Here is a 20,101-nt window from a genome sequence, read left to right as displayed (position 1 = left end):
TGTACCAAATGTATTTGATTGATTGTGTCTAGTTGTTGGTAATGTATAAAGATGTTTGAAATAATTCAAATGACTTTAGGAAATAGAGTGTGGCCAATGTGCCAAGAGCTTGAGTTATAATTGTGCCTGGTGATGCCTATTGTAGACATGTGATTTTTGACCCTCCCCAAGATTTTACATATTTTAGCGTTCAAATAGTTATTTTAGGTCTAATATTGCTATTTTCACCAGTTTTAATCTTTTTGCTTTATTTTTCTCTTAAGGCGAAAACTACAAAAATATTTTCCTTTATTTTAGCAAGTTGATATTTTGTTTCGTTAGTTTTACCTTTGAAAGATAAATACAAAAAATAATTTCATATTTTATCTTATTTCTATTTAGTGTAGGTTATTAACATTTTTATAGCAATATACTTTTTGTTTTGCCATGATTTTTACTTTTATTTTTGAATATAATAATTTATATAATAAAAAGATATATAAAAAAATATAGTTTAATAGTATGATATATTTTGCTTTAATTAATTAGAATTAATTTTAAATCATTTTTCCAAAACAGAAATTTTTTCTAATTATTGGATTTAAAAAGAGTTAGATCCCACTAAATTTTGGCCCAAATTCGGGCAAGAAGAGGCCCAAATCTGGGTAGCCCAATCCCATAACCCTTGACCCATGCCCAAACCCAAAACCTGCTGACCTGCCAACCCAATCCGCCGCCCCGCCCCATTTCCCATTTTAAATCCTAGCCATCTATTTTATTTGATCCATTGGCTCACATTATTTTCCCACACCCAAATATAAGCCTAATTTTTCCTCAATCTAACCCTAAACCTAAAATACAAACTCCAGCCACTTCTGCCTTGCCTCTGCTAGTCTAGACTCGCCGGAATCGGATGAGTCCACTCACCCAACTCTCCTCATGGTCCCCCCCCTCATCATTAGTATTCGATTTTGCGCGTTTTCTCTTCATCTCCTTTTCGATTTTATCTTTTTAGGCAAGAACGGGAAAATGGGAGGCGTAGGATCGAGCTACACTCGATCTACCCCCTCCATCTATCCTTTATTGCCATCAAAAGAGATAAGATTCGATTTTTTTCTTGTTTTTTTTTTCTTCCTTTTTCAGATTTTGGTTAAAGATTTTCGGATTTGTTTTGTGGCCCCACATGATTTCTTGTTGAAGAAGAAGAAGAAGATTCGAGAGGGCTATATATATTTGGTTTTACGGCTTTTTCGGAGGAAGAGGAGAGTTTTGGAGAAAAGGATTTGGAAAAATTTAGGCTTTAAGAGGGAGTTTTCTCTTTTTTTCTCATTTTGGTCCATTTTAGTTGAGTTTAAATTCCAGAAAAACAAAAATTCCAAAAAAAAAAATAGTTTGAGTTTAGATTTTTGTTTCAACTTGTCTCCAATTTAAAAAAAATCAGAAAATATCCCAAAAATGGTTTTAGTTTCTTCTTTTGGTTTCGGTTTCAACAGGGAGGCTGATTGAGCCAAAACTCGTTCGCCATTCGAGTTTGTTCGAGGTCGGAGTCGTGTTCGTCGTTCGAGTTCTGGTTCCGTTGTTCGATTTTTCTTGCGGTTTTCTCGTTGGATTTTCTTTTGATGTGAGGAGTGTGTATTTGCTGACTTTTCCAGTGTTATTTAGAAGGATTTCAGCTTAACAGGTTCACTTCTTTTCCTTTCTTTTGTTTCTTTTGTGAATTGTGTTTCTCTTTGGTGATGATCATGTCAATTGGTTTGTTCTTGTTTAAACCTTTTCTGCTACTTTTTCTAGTCAAAATGAGCTTGAAAGTGTGCGCTAGTTTGCAAATTTGAATGGTTATGGTTGACTAAAAGGCTTATCATCAGTTGATTGGTGTAGATTTGGTGTAGACGGAAACATATTGACTAAGAGTCTATTAGACTTAATTATATGATAAGAGGCTTATCTTCAGTTGATTAGTCAAAATGATCTTGAAAGGCGTTTGGCAACATCAGTTTATATGAAACATCATTTGTATGGAAAGAAAAAATGAAAATAGATTGGTGTAGTCTATCAACTCTTCTGTAGTTTTTCTTTATTAGATTGAGTTCATGAATTTTGTATTTTTTTTTCTTTTTGTGACTGATCTTATTCGCTCGGATTTGAATTCTTTCAAGCATTATGGAGCCTATTTTGTTCACCCTTTGAGCTTATTTTGAAACATTTAAGTCCAAAATGTCAAAGTTTTATCACATTAGGATAGCGTTTTTTTTAAAAACTGAGTCGGGATAGTCTATGTATTTGAAAATTGTGTTTTTCCTTCATTTTGGTTTCATCTGTATTCATTGATTCAATTTCATTGTGTATTTGAAAAATGCTGTACTGATTTACATATTTGATGCTATCTTTATAAAAGTTTCTCAACTTGTCTTTGTCTGTTTTTGTTTTCGCTTTGCTTATGTATTTGGTCATTGGATATCACAATTTCTGGTAATGTTTGCTAGATGTGTTGCTGCTTCGTGTGGCTTGAGGGGTAGAAAGGCCAAAGCCTATTAGCAATTAATTTGTTCCATGCTTTAGGTATCGGGCTCGGCCTAATAAAATAAAAAGTTAAAACAAAACATGAGCGTGAATTGAATTGTTCTTTTACTTAGTTCTTTTATTTGGTTCCTTTTATTTTCTTTACTGATGATATTGTTCGTTAGGAGCATGCTTAGGCCGACCACACTTGGGTAGGCAAGCCTTAGGATTTTGTTAATTTTTAGGCAAGAGGTCGTTCCCTTAGTTAAATTTATCCGGGGAATGCCCCGAAGGACTTGTATATATTTTGTTCCGGGGAATGTCCCGTAGTACTTGTATTTGGAGGTCGAAAGTAGAGCTTGCAGTCTTTTATTTTATTTTTATCTTTATTTTTCTTTTATTAGGTGGGGACGACCTCGAGCCTCTTGTGCGTTTATTTTTCTTTTCTGCGTTATTTTTACCTCAACTTGAATATTTTAAAAGCCGACTAGATCAAGTATGCAACCGTACTAGTTACGGGGCTTGGGCAGTGCCTAACACCTTCTCCCCGAGTCAAATGAACCCCCTTACCTGAATCTCTGGTGCAGACTTAGTTTGGAGTCCAAAGTGTTTTAAAAGGAAAATTATTACAAAAAAAAGGGTGACCTGGCACACCGAAACAAATGTCAGGTGGCGACTCTGAGTCATTTTCTTTTAAACACCATATTTTGCCATTTTTTAATTAAAAACCCTTTTCAAACTTTACAAAAATCCTTTTATTATTTATAAGAGGGTCAAGGTGAGGTTTGTAAAAGAGAGGTATGACATCTCTGGCGACTCCGCTGGGGAACTTGCAGGTTCGAGCTGGTACTTGATCTTGTTGGCTTTTAGGATATTCGGTTGAGGTTTTTGTTTTCTTTATTTACTTTATTTATTTGCTTTGTTTGTCTTGTTTCCTTGTTTTGTTGGTTATTTGTTTATCGCTTTACTTAATGTGTTACTGCTTTATAAACTGTCATCATTTGCATAACCATGAGTCTTCTTTCTACAACAAGTCTCGGAGTACGCGTCGCGTGCACGAACTCTTTGTTGAGTCACCCTTAATTTAGGAGGGGGGGCCGTTGGATGTATGGAGTGGGTGGAAAGCTTGAGCAGCCACAATCGACCATACGCTCCCCCGAATTGCCTTGTTAGTGAACCCCAAACTTAGGCCAGCCTTTAGGTCATTTTTATTTGCATCATGTCATTTGGACCTAGTAGGGCTCGTCCCAGGCACCGTGTCCCTTTGTAGGAAGCCTATCCAAATTTTGTCAAAATGGGCCCGTGGCCCAAAAAGACATTCAATCATTCCAATGTGCTAAATGTTGTATCTATGAGGGTAAAAGAGTCATTTGGCGGACCGATGTCTTGGAAAGAAGAGCGAAAATGAAGCAAGTAGAGCCCACTCGCATTTTTCTTTCATAGTTCTCCAAAAAAATCAAAATGAAAATGAAAAATCCAATTTTTTTACACTTTTCCATTATTTTCGAAAAATTCAAAAAAAAAAAAAAGGAGAAGAAAAGAAAATCCAAAAAGATTTTACATTTTCCATCATTTTCCCAAAAATTCAAAAGGGAGAAAAAGAAAAATCCAAAAAAATATTTTTACAATTTTTGTCTGAAATACAAAAATAGATTTTCCAAATTTGTTGCATTTTTTTCAAAAGGCTTCCTCCCATGTTCAATCTGCCCGAACTACGCGAACCTGATTCTCGTCTTCCGGGGCGGGATACGTAGGCAACCCACATAGGGTTCGGTCTTCCTAGTAGGTTCTAGGTTCTTGGCTTCTGGGGTCGTAGCCAAATCTTGCATGTATAGCCATATTTGGCCACATTGGCCCTTTTTTTTTTGCAAAAATAGAAGTGTTTCCTCAAAGTAGTTTGTTATCTCTTGTCTTAGGATCTTGTGTCTACAATAAAGTGTCCTCTTAATTCTAGGTTCATTCCTGTCAAATTTGCACGTCTAGCCACTTTTGACCACATCGGCCATTCTTGAAGAAAGGTCTGTCCAAATCCGAGTTCAAAACTTTTGATTTTTTGAGTTTTAAGGTGAGTTTGCTTTCTTTCCTTTACTTGTTTTAGTCCGTGTGATTTGTTTTAAAAGCTGTTCATGATTGTTGAAGTCTGTTTTGTTTTGAGTTTCTATTAACTGTGTCCTGTCCACTTTGCCTGAACCTTTGTTGTTTGATTGAGTGTCTTTTTCTACTTGTCCTGATAGTGTGTATGTATGTATTTGTTGTGCAATTAGTTGAATTCCAAATTTGTACTGATTAACTGATTCCTCGAAGCACAATTCTGCTTAGTCAATATAATGCGAACCTTGTGTGATACTGTTAAATGTCGGATTTTTGGCTACGATTGTATGTGTTATAACTAATATAGTCGAGTCGACATGTGTCGTCAATTAGTTTCAACTGTCTGAACAAAAATAAATCGATTTGCTTCTGTTGAACATTGCCTGAATCAATTAAGAACCAAGTTCAGTTACTTATAGTTGTTAATATGATTTCAGAAACCTAAGGCTTGGTCTGTAATTGAAATCTGAGTTGATGGCATGTGCACTTGTGCACAGCATGTGCATTGTGCACAGCCTGTTTCCTGCATAAAAGGGCTTTTGATTTAAAAATGGTTTGACAGCATATGCTGTCAGATATATTCTACTGCCCATACTTTGCTTTAGTTTAAGAAGTATTAAACCTTTTAAAGGGTAAATCTGCCAGGGAATGTTGATGGGGGTTAATACTTAAATAACTAAGTGGAACTGAAAAGAAGAGGGCACATGGGAGGGATGTTCTTTTGGGGTCTAACAGGCTGCTAAAGGGCTGAGGTTTAGGCTTATAAAAGGGGGGCTGGAAAATACATACAGGGGACATACAGACAGAGAGAGAGGCACACGGTGAGGAATAATTTGAAAGAAAGAGAGGGTGATACACATTGAGAGATATACACACACACATAGAAACAGACATTGACAAGAACAGAGTGATTTGAGGGGAGAACATTTTGAGAATTAAAGTGAGGAAAATAGAAAACTGGAAAAGAATTCTCTTTGATGACACAGACAGGCAGGATCAGAAATTACATCTTCTGATTGCTGTCTTGATTTCACTAGTCTTGACCTGTTTGTGCAACATTGATTTCTTCCAAATCCCAGCTGAGTCTGCTTGATTGTTGTCGTTTTACTCGAAGACTTGGTCTAGTTGAGTATTCCCAGTTGAGGTCTTGATCCCACTTCAATTATTTCGTGTGTTTGTTGCTGCTGCTATTCTGTCCCTGTTGCCGCTGCTATTCTATGTCCTGCTGCTACTGTTAATTCTGTTTCCTACTGCTGCTGATTTCCCCATCTTCTTCCTCTTCTCCTTCGCATTTTCAGTGTTTCCAGGTACACATTTCAAATCCCACTTTGGTGTTAGCTGTAACAGTTCAAAAGCATGAAATGAAAGGAGTTCTTGAAGAAAATTTAGATGTCTGTTTTGTAATGCTTGTGGTATATTGACTTCTATTGTATAAATTGATTAGTGTGATTCAGTAATGAAAGATTAGTTAGATAATACTTAATCAAGTTTTAGCCTCTTGCATCTTAGTTTATAGTTGTTTGCCAGTACAAGATGTAATGGTACAGTATATAGAAGGCATGGAGAATTGGTATAGATTTTTTGACTGGATTCCCGTTTAACTAATGACATGCATAGAATAGAATATTTCCACCTTACACAAATGTTCCTCGTTTATTTTTAGTTTTCCTTTATCATAACCCGCTAGGCAGCATATAGAAGCGCGTTCGAATCCCCGCAAGTAATGAGACATAGTAGTTAATTCCCTTAAATTCAGCCTCAATAAGTCTAGTTAAATTCAATTCAAGAAACGTTTGGACGCAAGTATAACATTGGGTCAATCTCGAATGTAATTTCTTTGTCCAATTAAAGTATGTTTCACAAGTTATGACATCCCTCCACTTTGTAAATAATTAATCAGAAATTGATAAGAATCCGGATTAGGCAAAAGCATATAGTTAAATTAGCATGTCCCTTTTCTTTTAGTTTTAGGGACAAATGTATTAGAAATGTAGCCACTTTAGGATATCCTTTCTAAAATAGAGACGAGCCTCGCCAAATAAAAATGCAAATTGCGGGGCCCTCAATAAATAATCATAATATTTAGAATTCAGGTTAGGCCGTTTAGTGAATCTCATGGCTTTTCCACCATATAATAACGCGTTAGACTCTTTAGGCACGGTTTAAGTAAATTATATTCTTAAATTCGGGTGCGCATTGATGTGACCCAAATCCAAATCTCAACGGAGTCAGAATGTGTCGACGACCACGGGTGCATTGATTGTGACGTAGTTCGAGATGCATTTTCATGACGTTGCAATTCTATAAAAATAAATGATAATAATAAAAGCGGTTTAAACTTAATAAAAGCACGTAAATCATAACATATATTTAAATTAGATATCTAGCCATTATAACAATTTAAGCGACCGTGCTAGAACCACGGGATTCGAGGGTGCCTAACACCTTCCCTCGGGTCAACAGAATTCCTTACTTAGAATTTCTGGTTCGCAGACTTCATTTGGAAAAGTCGAAAATTTCCTCGATTTGGGATTCAAGATAAACCGGTGACTTGGGACACCAAAAGCCAAACCTTTCCCAAGTGGCGACTCTGAATTAACTAAATAATCCCATTTCGAATATTGTCACTTAAATTGGAAAAACTCCACCCGCGCATTTTTACCCTTCGGGGCCGGGCGCGCAAAAAGGAGGTGTGACAGCTCTGGCGACTCTGCTGGGGAATTGTAAACCCAGAACCACTGGTTCAGGGTTCAAGAATTCGAGCTTAGAATAATTGTTATATTTGGCTTTATTATCTGATTTTTATTACATGTTTTTGCATAGTGTGCTAAATGTTGTCTTTTACCGCTTTGATATTATCTGAACTGTATATAAACTGTGCCGAAACCTTTCTCTTCTTACCTCCGGGGAGAAGCTCGCTGGTCGAGACTCCCTATTCTGTTAGTGTCAATACCTGAAATAAGAAAGAGGTCGGACAAGTTACAAAGCCGGACGATCTCGCGGGTCCCCGGTACGTAGCTCCCTCCTCGACTCGAGTTGTCCGCTCGGGTACACAGTCTAGAACAAATACCCAGGGTATAAACCTAGTATAACGAAGCTTCATGCCGGATCCCTAGTAGGAACGTTTATTTGCATCATGTTGCATTTGACTTAGGGGGCTCAACACAGGGGAGACAACCTAAAGTGAAAAGACCGTCCTGCTGCATCCTATTTGCTTCGTGCATTTATTTGCTTCGGTTCCGCATGTCGACCGGTTCCTAAAAAGAAAAATAGCAGCGTAGGGGAGATAATTACTTATTTTGGAAAATAAAACCAATGTCCAAGCAGTGTCCCAACCTCGCCGGAATTTTTCTAAAAAAAAAAATAATAAAACCAACATTTATCTTTTAGTTTGATTTACTAAAAAAAAACACATAAAAATTTTTCTTTTCTTTTAAAAATCAAAAAGGGTATTTATTTAAAAGTAAAAAAAAAAAAAAAAAAACGGAAAATTCATAATTCAAAAAAAATGTGTTGTTTCTTTTGTAGTACCCCTTTTTATAAATTCAGACTAATAGTCCAAATATTGCCTAAAAAAAATAATAATAAATATTTTCTTTAGTCTTTATCTCTTTTCAAAAATAATAAAAATACTTATTCTTGATTTCTAGGTTTATTTGATTCATGATATGCCCGAACTACGCCGGTTTGATTCTCACCGGATGTGAGATACGTAGGCAACCCTCGTCGGGTTCAACCCCATTTTTGCTAAAATAGCCAAAATCATTAAATAAATAAAAAATGCGTTTCAAACTTAAAAAAAAAAGTCGTAAATAAATCGGGTGACGCTGTTTTGTCATAAATAGCCGAATGTTCCCGAAAGGGACGCCGGATGGCTGACTTTGCATAAATAGCCACGTTTGGGTCTTGTTTAGCATTTTTATCCAGTAGACCCACACATCCTTAAAATCTTCGTCCCCAAAGTGTTTAAAGGCCGTGTTCAAAACTTGATCCCCTTTGTAAAATATTTTGAGTCAGTTCGTTTTGTTAAAATCACCTTAATAAATGTGCAGGATGAGCACGATGCAAAATGAACATTTTTCAATAATGACCAAAATCCCTGTCAAGTTACGGCTATGGTGGAATGATCTAGGTGTTGAAGGACAAAATGAGGTTAAGAAATATCTGAAAGGTCTTGTGGGTTTATTGGAAATCCAGCCTCGGGGAGATATCATAAGAGCTTTGGTTACCTATTGGGACCCGGCGCACAATGTTTTCCATTTCTCTGATTTTGAACTCACCCCGACTTTGGAAGAAATGGCCGGATACATCGGGAATACTGAACTTCCCTTGAGGGAAAAATACTTGGTCGCCCCAAGAGTCATCAAGGTACTTCGGTTCCTAGATTCATTGAAGATACCTAGAACAGTCCACAACCCGGATCTGGCAGCCGAATTTTGTACTCCATGCTTCATATATGATAGGTACGGTCATGAGGGGGGATTCAATAATCCAATCAACAAACTGTGCAGCAAAAAAGTTCGTCAGAAGTGGGACAAGCACAGACGGGTAGCTTTCATGGTGATGTTCCTAGGCCTTCTGGTATTTCCAAGGAAAGACGGAAACATTGATCTGAAGATATCCGGGGTCGTCAACACTTTACTCACGCAAAGTGACAGTACTCTCGCGCCTATGGTGGTATCCGACATCTTTCGAGCTCTTACAGCTTGTAAAGCTGGGGGAAATTTCTTCGAAGGTTGTAACTTGCTCCTACAGCTATGGATGACCGAGCACCTCTGCCATCATTCCGAGATTTTGAGCCAGGGTTCCCCGGAAAAGACCTGCATAGAAGAATCTTACACGAGAACCAAAGAGATCAGTTTGCCCAAAGGAGTCCTGGCATGGACCTCGTTCTTTCAAGCTCTTACTGCCAGCCAAATACAATGGGCGTTGGGATGGTTGCCTGTTGATGAGATCCTATATATGTCTGCAGCTAAAACTCATTTCTTGCTGATGGGGCTTAAGAGCATTCAACCTTACGCACCCTGCCGAGTTTTGAGACAGTTCGGAAGATGCCAGACAGCACCTCATGAGGAAGATCTTAGCGCTCAAGCAATTGAGATAAGTCCTAACGGACAATTCCCAGAAGCAAAGATTCGCCAAATCTGGAGTGAATGTCAATATTTGAAATCAGATACTTGCGTGCGGGATCGAGCCAAAGGAGAGACGACGCCAGGTTACCTTGCATGGTACAGAAGGGAACTTGAGCATGAAAGGCCAGCTAAGAGGCCCCACATCCAGAATTTCACCGAATCATCGCAAAAGCAGTGGGATTGGTTAGCAAAGGAAAAAGGCTATTGCGCCGAAATCAGCAGGTTAAAGCAACAAGTAGAAGGCTTGAAATATGAGCACAACGTGCAAGCTGCCACCAGTCTGGGAGAGCGGAATAGGTTAATTCAGGAAAACAAAATGCTCAGAGCCCAGATCAAACAGATAAAGGTGGATGCAGATAAACAGTCAAGGCATCGATCAGACGAGCAGCTGATAAAAAGGCTGAAAGGTGAAATCAGGGAATGGCAAGATGGTTTGGAGAAATCTGAAAACATCATAGCAGAGCTCAGGGCACAGTGGGATACAAGAGCAGATAAACATCGCCGATACCTGAATCAATTGGAAGGCGACCACGAGAAAACTGTTGCTAAGATAAAGAGAAAGATGGCTACACTTGAGATCAAAGCAGCTAATCAGGCCAAGGATTTCCAAATTGAGAGCAGATACTGGTACGACTCAATAGCCCAGATGAAGTTGGAAGTACGGCGACTGAAGCATCAGCATGAACAAGATGTTCAAGTCTTCAAGATATGCAACGATCAGATAAAACGCCTACTCGTAGAGAAGAAGCAAACCAGAAATAGGATCAAGGCCATTGCCCATGCCATCACCAGACGATGTCTATGATGTGAGAACATGTCCAGCATTACCGTCCTCTCGGCAGTAATGGGTTATGTTAAGCAGACTATGCATGAGCTGGAGCAACTTGAGAGGGATCTCACGCCTAGGACCGCGGTGAGGCCGAACGATGCCCCGCGGACACCAATTTTCAAAACCATAATGCGTTCATAGGTCAAATCTGTATCTTAGCATCTTCTGCTCGTTTTTCCCATCAGGGTGATTTTTAGTCTATTTTGAATCTAGGTTTATTTTCAAAGTTCGCTTTTTCTTTTGCAAAATGTAGTTTGTAATAGAACATTTTCAACAATAAAGAGGTTGTTTCTTTTACGATCATTTGTGTTTTTCGAACTACGTAATGATCTGATTCACGTAGGCATCGTGATACATAGGCAATCCTCATCGGATCCGGTCGCATTTCTTTTACTGCAAAATAAAAAAAAACATAAAAGAAAAACAAAACAGAAAAAGAAAAAGAAAAGAAAAAAAAACTAATAAAATGCCGGAATGACGCATGCTCTCGTAGCAAACATATAGTAATCCACTTAACTGTGTAGGTGCATCATGCCCAACGTGAGATTAACTATCTGTTATTTGCTACAAATTAACCGTGCGTTTGTCGTTGAGTATTTCCAGGGTTTTTGAAAAGACGGTTGGTTTGGTGAAAGTCTGGCCTCGCACTCATATTTCACGAGGTCAAGGAGAAGCGTTCAACTACCTGTTGTTAAGGCCAGAAGCGGTACTCACACTTACTTCACCAGGTCAAAAGGAAGTGTGAGAATGTCTTCAGAAATCCCATTGCAAACGATCCCTGTTTCTGAGGAGAGCTCAATCTCAGCCGTCCTCACACCTGAATCCGCAACTGCGGAGGAAAATAGAATCCTACGGCTCCGCATGTTGGAAATGCTGGACGACTGGAATAATGGGAAAGAGCCGCCAAGTGTCGTCCCCGGATTCCCGGAATTATTCTCCAGGTCAAGTGGAACGTCTAATGTCCCCATAAATTATCCTGCTACCCCATTTGGGTACCCAGCCACCTCAGCTTTCTCTGCTGGATCGCCTTCTGAGCCTCATCCCCGAATGTCATCCACTGATGCAAGCATGAACATCTTTACTGCATCGCCTTGCCCGATTACAGCACAGCCTACCACGTACAAACCAAGCTTTGACTCATCCTCTTTTACATTCCAAGCACCATCGTTCTCAATGGAACCAACTAGGTTCGCTACCAGTACTAATCCTCTACCGCCTCAGTGCGAGCTTGCACCGGGACAGGATCAGAACCCCAGAATTGCAGAACAAAATGAGATTGCCAAGAGAATGAGAAGCCTTGAACAAAGTTTGAAGAATATGCAAGGATTGAGCGGACAAAAGAGCGTCTCTTACGCCGACCTGTGCATGTTCCCTCACGTGCACCTGCCAACGGGTTTCAAGACCCCCAAGTTCGAGAAATACGATGGGCACGGTGACCCCATTGCACATCTTAAGAAATACTGCAACCAATTGCGGGGAGCCGGCGGAAAAGAAGAACTGCTAATGACATATTTTGGGGAAAGTCTAGTAGGGATAGCTTCGGAATGGTATATGGATCAGGAAATGTCCCGATGGCATATTAGGGATGATCTCGCCAGAGATTTTGTAAAACAATTCCAGTATAACATCGACATTGCGCCAGACCGAAACTCTCTGTCGAATTTGAAGAAGAAGCCTTCGGAAAGCTTTAAAGAGTATGCTATTAAGTGGCGTGAACAGGCGTCGAGAGTGAAACCTCCCATGGATGAAGTGGAAATGGTCACTACCTTTCTCCAGGCTCAAGAGTCTGACTATTTCCAAAACATGATGTCAGCCATGGGTAAGCCATTCGCGGAAGCGATCAAGATTGGAGAGATGGTGGAAAATGGTTTGAAAACAGGTAGGATTCTGAGTCAAGCAGCCATAAGGGCGACCTCCCAGGCCGTCCAAAGCGGGTCCGGAGGAACGACAAGGGGGAAGAAGAAGGAAGAAACGACTATGGCAGCCTCTGAAGCAAGGGAGTATCGTCATCCCAGGCCCCATTTTCCGGAAAGAGCCCCACAACACTACTACCCCCACTCAAATTTGGCATATGCTCATCAACCTTATATGGTCATGAATGCCCAACCTTATAACCATCCACCACAACAAGCCAACCGAGGCCCAGCTCCACCTCCCAGAAATCAGCCTCCTTACCGCAACCACTATAACCCACAAACCCCGCAGAATAACGTTCGCCCTCAGGAGCCACCTCGAAGGCGAACTTTCACGCCCATCGGTGAACAATACTCTACTTTGTTCCCGAAGCTAGTCCAGTTGGGTTTCTTACAACCAATCCCTCAAACGAGGCAAAACCCAACATCACCTTCTTACAAAGCCGGAGTCAGATGCGCCTATCATTCAGGGGCCGAGGGACATGATACAAATGACTGCTGGTCATTGAAAAAAGTGGTCGAAAATTTGATAGAGCAAGGGAAAATAGTGCTAAGGGACGAGGAAATCCCGAACGTAACTAACAATCCATTACCTGCTCACAATAATGGGCCGCTGATCGGAATGATTTGTGAAGACAAAGAGTTCGATCCTGCTTTGAAAGCTATAATTGCCATTGTCGACACGGGGAAGAGGCCCGAAATGGACCAGAAACCAGAAAAGGGGGAAGAGGTCAAGGCTATAAAGAACAAGCCTGAAAAGAAGGTAGAGAAGAAAGTGGTACCTGTAAAAAATGAAGTTCTTTACATACCACGAGGTCGAGCTGAGAAGGCGCAGAACTTCGGGATCAAAAAGACAAAACCTATGTACGTGCCAAAAGGGGCCTATGTGGTCCGGGGGACGATTCAACCACCTCGGCTGAATGAGCCAGTGGTTATCGGACGCGTGCCACAAAAGCCAATGACCAACCCGTCCACAGTGCCGTGGAATTATCAAAAGACTTTGGTAATGTACAAAGGTAAAGAGGTCATGGGAGAACTTCCAGAAAATACTTTCATCAGAAGGTATTCAAATACCCAAGAACTGAACAACGCCACACAAAGGCGCTTCCCGCCAAAGAAGCCCGTGAGTGTTGAAGAAGCGGAAGTGTTCTTCCAACAAATGAAAATGCCGGATTACGAAGTGATAGATCAGCTGCGCAAGTACCCTGAGCAAGTATCCATGCTGTCATTATTGATGAGGTCGACCGAGCATCAAAAGATCCTATTGAAAACCCTGAATGAAGCATATGTACCAGCTGAAACCTCGGTGGAACAACTAGAGCGAATGACAGAAAGATTCTTCGCCGTCAACCAAATCTCTTTCAGCAAGAACGATTTACCCCCGGAAGGAGCGGCACACAACAAGGCTTTGCATTTAACAGTTAAATGCGAGGACTACTATGTCAAGCGGGTAATGTTGGATGGGGGATCAGGTGTTGACATTTGCCCGCTCTCCACGCTACAAAGGATGGAAATTGGGACCGGAAGAATCCGACCCAACAATGTTTGCGTAAGAGCTTTCGACGGCATCAAGAGAGACACCATGGGAGAAATAGACCTGTTGTTGGTCATAGGACCAGTCGAATTTCAAGTAACCTTTCAGGTGATCGACATGGATACATCCTACAATTTTCTCCTTGGCAGACCTTGGATTCATGCGGCAGGAGCCGTGCCTTCCACTCTTCACCAGATGGTGAAGTTCGAGTACGAAGACCGAGAGATCGTGGTCCATGGGGAAGATGAGCATGCCATTTATCGGGACCCATCCATCCCGTATCTTGAACCGAGAGAAGGGAGCGAACATACGGTCTATCAAGCTTTCGAGATTGTACGGGCGGAGCGGCACGAAGAGGGAATACCCTGCCCCCAGCCTTTCTTGTCTAACGCCTCGGTCATGGTAGCCAAAGAGATGATCCGGCATGGATTTAGGCCAGGGAAGGGACTTGGACGAACCCTTCAGGGAATAACAGAACCCATTACTTTGCCAGTCATCAAGAAACCTTTTGGACTAGGTTTCAAACCTACTCCAGCAGACGAAGAGTGGGCAAAGAAAAGGAGAAATGAGGGTTGGAAGTTACCTCAACCACTGCCGGATTTATATGCAACTTTCATCAGGCCAAGGTACGTTGAAGAAGAAGATGATGAGGTCTTCACAGCTGAGGAAATCGAGGAGATATGTGGGGCAATGAGGGAAATGCTCTACGAGGTCCACATGGTTCAACCAGGTGAAGGCACAAGCACTGCTGAGATGATGTACATGGGGCCAAACGCCAAACTCCAAAACTGGGAGGCCACGCCATTCCCGACTAGACGGAAGTCCGGGTAGACCTGTCCTGCCACCTTTCCTGTGTCACAAGTTATCTCCAGAACATAACTTGAACGTTTTCTTCTTTTTGTTGTTTTGAATCCCTAGTTGTAAACATTGTTGTCTTCCAACTTTCCAAAGAAAAAAAAAATCATCATTGCTTTCCCATTCTTTCTTTTGTTCTAATTTTTTGTTATTTTGCCTTTTATCTTTCTTTTCAGTCCTAATAATGCGGCTTTAAATATGACATGCTTGCGGACTTCACGCCCAGATCACAATGAGCTATTTAACTGCGAATTAATGAACCCAGAACCAGAATATGATGCGGAAGAGGCTTTTAGGGAAATAAACCGAGAGTTGGAATATTTCGAGAATAAACCTAAGCCAAATCTGAATGACACTGAACCGGTAAATTTGGGAACCCCGGAAGAAATCCGGGAGACCAAAATAAGCATTCACACGGACAAGAAAACGCGAGAGGCGATAATTCAACTTCTTTTTGAATTTAAAGACATGTTTGCTTGGTCATATGATGACATGCCGGGTCTAGGTGTTGATCTAGTGGTTCATAAATTGCCGATTCATCCTGATTGTCCTCCAGTTCAACAAAAGCAACGAAAGTTCAAAACTGAGGTCAGTGACAAGATTAAAGAGGAGATCACCAAACAATTGAAAACGGGAGTGATTCGGGTAGTCCAGTATACAACTTGGTTGGCAAATGTGGTTCCAGTACCGAAAAAGGACGGGAAAACTCGGGTATGTGTAGATTACTGAGATCTGAACAGAGCAAGTCCTAAAGATAATTTCCCACTGCCCAACATCCACATCCTCGTTGATAATTGCGCCAAGCACGAGATACAGTCTTTCGTAGATTGTTACGCTGGGTATCATCAGGTACTGATGGATAAAGAGGACGCCGAGAAAACTGCCTTCACCACGCCTTGGGGCACATACTGCTACCGGGTCATGCCATTTGGTTTGAAGAATGCGGGGGCTACTTACATGAGGGCCATGACTGCCATTTTCCATGACATGATGCATCAGGAAATAGAGGTGTACGTGGATGATGTGATAGTCAAGTCCAGGACGCAGGATAATCACATCCAAGACTTGAGGAAATTCTTCGAGAGATTAAGGAAGTATGACTTGAAGCTAAACCCAGCCAAGTGCGCTTTCGGAGTTCCGTCGGGCAAACTTTTGGGCTTCATCGTAAGCAGGAGAGGAATCGAGCTAGATCCAACTAAGATAAAATCCATCAGAGATCTATCTCCCCCGAAAACAAAGAAAGACGTGATGAGTTTGTTGGGCAGGTTGAACTACATCAGTCGGTTTATTGCCCAGCTGACAAGCACGTGTGAGCCCATATTCAAGCTGTTAAGGAAAGATGCGGCGATTAAGTGGACAACTGAGTGTCAAGAAGCCTTTGATAAAGTCAAAGAATACCTTTCGAATCCCCCGGTCTTGGTCCCTCCAGAACCGGGAAGGCCACTTTTCTTGTATCTAACAGTCTTGGAGAACTCTTTCGGTTGCGTCCTCGGGCAACACGACGTAACCGGAAAGAAAGAGCAAGCAATCTACTACTTGAGCAAGAAATTCACCGGCTACGAGGCCAAATACACACTGTTGGAAAGGACATGTTGCGCTCTCACATGGGTTGCTCAAAAGCTAAGACATTATCTCCAAGCCCACACTACGTTCCTCATAAGCAGGTTGGATCCTTTGAAGTATATATTTCAGAAACCAATGCCTACTGGGAGACTGGCTAAATGGCAAATCTTGCTTACGGAATTCGACATAGTTTATGTCACTCGCACGGCAATGAAAGCCCAGGCGTTAGCAGATCATTTGGCCGAAAATCCGGTCGATGAGGAATACCAGCCATTGGATACCTATTTTCCAGATGAAGAAGTAAACACCGTAGAAGTGATCTCGGAGGAAGCTCATGTTTGGAAGATGTTCTTTGACGGAGCCGTGAACGCCAAGGGCGTAGGGATTGGGGCAATTTTGATCTCGCCTTCTGGTCAGCATTATCCCGCCACAACTAGACTTCGTTTCTTTTGCACAAATAATACAGCTGAGTATGAAGCTTGCATCATGGGCATGCATATGGCAATCGATCAGGATGTCGAAGACTTACTGATTATGGGAGATTCTGACCTGATCATCCGACAAGTCCAAGGTGAATGGGAAACTCGTCAAACTTATCCCTTACCGACAGCATGTGGAGGACCTCAGCAAGCGCTTTACGTCAATAGAGTTCAGGTATATTCCGAGGTGCCACAATGAACTGGCAGATGCACTTGCTACTTTGGCTTCAATGCTACCCTACCCGGGCAACGCCCGCGTCGATCCTTTGGAAATCCAAATCAAGGAAAGACACGGTTACTGCAGTGTAATCGAGGCGGGATCAAATACGCAGCCTTGGTACCATGACATCAAGAAATTCCTGAAGACACAAGAGTACCCCGAGCACGCTACTGGAGATCAGAAGAGGACCATTAGGCGACATGCAAGTGGTTTCTTTCTAAGCGGTGAATTGTTATATAAGAGGACCCCGGACCTCAATCTCCTAAGATGTGTAGATATCGAGGAATCAAGAAAGATTATGCACGAAGTACACGCAGGTGTGTGCGGACCTCACATGAACGGGTATGTCTTAGTGAAGAAAATCCTTCGAGCAGGTTATTACAGGATGACCATGGAAAAAGATTGCTTTAGCTTTGTCCGGAAGTGTCATCCCACGGAGTTGCATCCCATGTCCGCACCTTGGCCATTTGTCGCATGGGGCATGGACGTCATTGGACCAATCGAACCAAAGGCTTCGAATGGACACAGGTTTATACTGGTTGCCATCGATTACTTCACAAAATGGGTAGAAGCTTTCACTCTCAAGTCGGTCACTAAGAAAGCTGTGGTGGATTTTGTACACTCAAATCTTATCTGTCGCTTCGGTATTCCTGCGACTATCATTACAGATAACGCAACAAACTTGAACAGTCACTTGATGGGAGATGTATGCGAGCAATTCAAGATAACGCATAGGAATTCCACTCCTTATCGGCCAAAAGCCAATGGTGCTGTGGAAGCGGCAAACAAAAACATCAAGAAGATTTTGAGGAAAACGATCCAAAGTTCCCGACAATGGCATGAGCAGTTACCTTTTGCATTATTGGGGTACCGCACTACGGTACGCACATCGGTGGGAGCGACTCCTTATCTTTTGGTTTATGGGACCGAGGCTGTAATACCGGCAGAGGTAGAAATTCCTTCGCTTCGAATCATTGTCGAAGCAGAAATCGAAGACAGCGAGTGGGTTAAGGCTCGACTGGAGCAATTGACGTTGATTGATGAAAAGCGAATGGCCGCAGTTTGTCACGGACAGTTATACCAACGAAGGATGGCCCGTGCTTACAACAAGAAAGTCCGACCCCGGAATTTCGAAGTAGGTCAGCTGGTACTAAGGCGTATTCTGCCGCATCATGAAGAAGCAAAAGGAAAGTTTGCCCCAAATTGGAAAGGCCCATACATCGTAAGGAAGATATTGCCGAGAGGAGCATTGTATTTAGGTGATATCGAAGGAAATGACCCCGACACAGCAGTAAATGCAGATGCAGTCAAGAGATACTACGTCTAGATCATACTCCAAGTAGTCCTGACACATTTGAAAATGGCGAAGGTTTTATCCCCCACTACTCCCAAACACTACCCAATCCTCTCTACAAAAAAAAAAAAAAAAAAAAAAGAAAACAAAACAAAACATTGATTGAGGCCTGAACTACGTTTGACTTGATTCCGAAAGGATACGTAGGCAGCCTCTCCCTGAGGTTCAGTCACGCCAACAATAAAATCCCATTCATCCTGAAATTGAAACCGGGGCACGTCGAGCAGTTGAGAAGTTAGTATCATCTACCTCTCTTTACCAAGCACAAGCCTTCAAATCAATTACCAAATATGGTGGGGAACCAATAAGCGTCACAAATGGAGACCAGCACACTCTGAATTGAGAGAGATAAAATGAGAGAGTCTCGGCGGTGAAAACCTTCGGGCACCACGAGGCGACGGGAGCAGAAAAACCAAAATGAGAGAGCTTGTTTAGTAAAAACTCACAAAGAGTGCTATCAAGCGATGACAGGAAGAGAAATGAGAGAGGTCAGCCAGCGAAAACCCGCAAAGGGCGCTGTTTGCCGGAAAAGAATGACTCCACCCCAAGAAGGTCTCGACAACGTTCCACCGGTTTGGAATCACAGATCCGTTCTGGTTCAGAGAAACGCAAGTTCATGGAACGGTCAGGCGCCCAGTCTAAAGAGCATGTCATGTCATTTAAAGCCAGCGTTATCTTCCTCAGATAAGTCTTTCTCGTCCTGAAAAGGACACTCCTTTCCTGAAGTTTGTTTTCTCCTTTCTTTGTTTCTTTTCGAATCTCTTTTATGTCTTAACCCCAAGTTCAGGATACACCGGGAAGGGCAGGTGGCAGGTTTGTTTGCACGGAATCCCGTCTCATGAAGGAAAGCGCCTCATTTCGTTGGTACGATTGCCCAAGCCTGATGAATCATCACGTCTGATGTTGTTTAAAGTAAAGAGGAAAGAGAGAAATCTTCCCCAGCAAGTCCGCCTTCGGACAAATCCCCACAGAGTCTCCCTCTGTACAAATCCCCACAGAGTCTCTCTTTGTACAATCTCCCACAGAGTCTCCCCAATATAAAAAAAAAAAAAATCCCCGTTGGAATTTCCTCAGCACATCCCCAGCGAGTCCCTTTGTAAATATTCCCCAACAAACTTACCCCAACAAACCCTGGGAAACTCGTTTTGAAATAAATACCCAGCATGCCCCATTGTACAAACTCCACACAAAGAATCCACTTTGTAAATATCCCCCCACAAAGCTTCCTTTTGTACAAATTCCCACAAGAATACCTCCAATAAAATCCCCGTTGAGAACCTTCAACCAAAACGGGACAAAAAGAGAGAAAAGAAAAAGAGGCCTTACGAGGCAAATCATCGCAGAATCTGGAAATACAAGCCTGAGCAGTCTAAAGGGTTTCGCCATTCGAATCAAATCAATGGCAGAATTTCACAACAGAAATAAAGACGCACGAAAGCAACTGGGAACGATCAAGGTCACCAAACCGACCGTCATTTCCGAACTAACAATTGTTCTTTGTCTGAAAAGTTCAAACAGGTTTAATCCAAGACAACCGTGCAAGAAGCAGGTGCCGCCCAAAGAAGAAGGTACATGGGTGCAAGAAACATTCTGGCAATAAGGAATTCAATCGAAAGGTAAGTTTCCACGAAACTCCCTTTTATTTCTCGTACT

General features: G+C 41.7%; 1 long non-coding RNA gene across 1 annotated transcript; it reads left to right on the top strand.

Annotated features, from left to right (window-relative positions):
• The first annotated feature begins 801 nt into the window (after positions 1 to 801).
• On the top strand, positions 802 to 6,157 carry LOC142179531 (uncharacterized). The gene is made up of 2 exons (XR_012707985.1): positions 802 to 1,660; positions 5,868 to 6,157. It is a non-coding gene; the product is annotated as an uncharacterized LOC142179531 (long non-coding RNA).
• The last annotated feature ends 13,944 nt before the right edge of the window (positions 6,158 to 20,101 follow it).

Source organism: Nicotiana tabacum, chromosome 3 (genome assembly GCF_000715075.1).
Source record: "Nicotiana tabacum cultivar K326 chromosome 3, ASM71507v2, whole genome shotgun sequence".
NCBI classification, from domain to species: domain Eukaryota; kingdom Viridiplantae; phylum Streptophyta; class Magnoliopsida; order Solanales; family Solanaceae; genus Nicotiana; species Nicotiana tabacum.
Note: the sequence above shows the minus strand (reverse complement) of the source record. Positions and strands in the feature narration are given on the sequence as shown.